Raw genomic sequence first — 2,500 nt, 5'->3', positions numbered from 1 at the left:
CGGTCACCGCGCAATGCAAGAACAGGCCAAAAACTGGCCAAAACGGCCCAAAAACGGGCCAAAACTGGCCATTTTTGGCTGCACGAGCGAGCGGCGAGCGGCGGACAGCGAGCGAAGCGAGAGGCAGCACCGTCCCTGCTATACGAAAGCCCCATCCAGCCCTGTGCCACCCGGGGGGTTCCAGGGTGCTGAGATGGCTGACGTTTTGCTCCGCTCTCGACGGTCACCGCGCAATGCAAGAACAGGCCAAAAACTGGCCAAAACGGCCCAAAAACGGGCCAAAACTGGCCATTTTTAGCTGCACGAGCGAGCGGCGAGCGGCGGACAGCGAGCGAAGCGAGAGGCAGCACCGTCCCTGCTATACGAAAGCCCCATCCAGCCCTGTGCCACCCGGGGGGTTCCAGGGTGCTGAGATGGCTGACGTTTTGCTCCGCTCTCGACGGTCACCGCGCAATGCAAGAACAGGCCAAAAACTGGCCAAAACGGCCCAAAAACGGGCCAAAACTGGCCATTTTTGGCTGCACGAGCGAGCGGCGAGCGGCGGACAGCGAGCGAAGCGAGAGGCAGCACCGTCCCTGCTATACGAAAGCCCCATCCAGCCCTGTGCCACCCGGGGGGTTCCAGGGTGCTGAGATGGCTGACGTTTTGCTCCGCTCTCGACGGTCACCGCGCAATGCAAGAACAGGCCAAAAACTGGCCAAAACGGCCCAAAAACGGGCCAAAACTGGCCATTTTTGGCTGCGCGAGCGAGCGGCGAGCGGCGGACAGCGAGCGAAGCGAGAGGCAGCACCGTCCCTGCTATACGAAAGCCCCATCCAGCCCTGTGCCACCCGGGGGGTTCCAGGGTGCTGAGATGGCTGACGTTTTGCTCCGCTCTCGACGGTCACCGCGCAATGCAAGAACAGGCCAAAAACTGGCCAAAACGGCCCAAAAACGGGCCAAAACTGGCCATTTTTGGCTGCACGAGCGAGCGGCGAGCGGCGGACAGCGAGCGAAGCGAGAGGCAGCACCGTCCCTGCTATACGAAAGCCCCATCCAGCCCTGTGCCACCCGGGGGGTTCCAGGGTGCTGAGATGGCTGACGTTTTGCTCCGCTCTCGACGGTCACCGCGCAATGCAAGAACAGGCCAAAAACTGGCCAAAACGGCCCAAAAACGGGCCAAAACTGGCCATTTTTGGCTGCACGAGCGAGCGGCGAGCGGCGGACAGCGAGCGAAGCGAGAGGCAGCACCGTCCCTGCTATACGAAAGCCCCATCCAGCCCTGTGCCACCCGGGGGGGGTTCCAGGGTGCTGAGATGGCTGACGTTTTGCTCCGCTCTCGACGGTCACCGCGCAATGCAAGAACAGGCCAAAAACTGGCCAAAACGGCCCAAAAACGGGCCAAAACTGGCCATTTTTGGCTGCACGAGCGAGCGGCGAGCGGCGGACAGCGAGCGAAGCGAGAGGCAGCACCGTCCCTGCTATACGAAAGCCCCATCCAGCCCTGTGCCACCCGGGGGGTTCCAGGGTGCTGAGATGGCTGACGTTTTGCTCCGCTCTCGACGGTCACCGCGCAATGCAAGAACAGGCCAAAAACTGGCCAAAACGGCCCAAAAACGGGCCAAAACTGGCCATTTTTGGCTGCGCGAGCGAGCGGCGAGCGGCGGACAGCGAGCGAAGCGAGAGGCAGCACCGTCCCTGCTATACGAAAGCCCCATCCAGCCCTGTGCCACCCGGGGGGTTCCAGGGTGCTGAGATGGCTGACGTTTTGCTCCGCTCTCGACGGTCACCGCGCAATGCAAGAACAGGCCAAAAACTGGCCAAAACGGCCCAAAAACGGGCCAAAACTGGCCATTTTTGGCTGCACGAGCGAGCGGCGAGCGGCGGACAGCGAGCGAAGCGAGAGGCAGCACCGTCCCTGCTATACGAAAGCCCCATCCAGCCCTGTGCCACCCGGGGGGTTCCAGGGTGCTGAGATGGCTGACGTTTTGCTCCGCTCTCGACGGTCACCGCGCAATGCAAGAACAGGCCAAAAACTGGCCAAAACGGCCCAAAAACGGGCCAAAACTGGCCATTTTTGGCTGCACGAGCGAGCGGCGAGCGGCGGACAGCGAGCGAAGCGAGAGGCAGCACCGTCCCTGCTATACGAAAGCCCCATCCAGCCCTGTGCCACCCGGGGGGTTCCAGGGTGCTGAGATGGCTGACGTTTTGCTCCGCTCTCGACGGTCACCGCGCAATGCAAGAACAGGCCAAAAACTGGCCAAAACGGCCCAAAAACGGGCCAAAACTGGCCATTTTTGGCTGCACGAGCGAGCGGCGAGCGGCGGACAGCGAGCGAAGCGAGAGGCAGCACCGTCCCTGCTATACGAAAGCCCCATCCAGCCCTGTGCCACCCGGGGGGTTCCAGGGTGCTGAGATGGCTGACGTTTTGCTCCGCTCTCGACGGTCACCGCGCAATGCAAGAACAGGCCAAAAACTGGCCAAAACGGCCCAAAAACGGGCCAAAACTGGCCATTTTTGG

Source organism: Musa acuminata, unplaced genomic scaffold, assembly GCF_036884655.1.
Source record: "Musa acuminata AAA Group cultivar baxijiao unplaced genomic scaffold, Cavendish_Baxijiao_AAA HiC_scaffold_244, whole genome shotgun sequence".
Classification (NCBI taxonomy): Eukaryota; Viridiplantae; Streptophyta; class Magnoliopsida; order Zingiberales; family Musaceae; genus Musa; species Musa acuminata.
The sequence above is the reverse complement of the archived record's forward strand: the minus strand, read 5'-3'. Positions refer to the sequence as shown.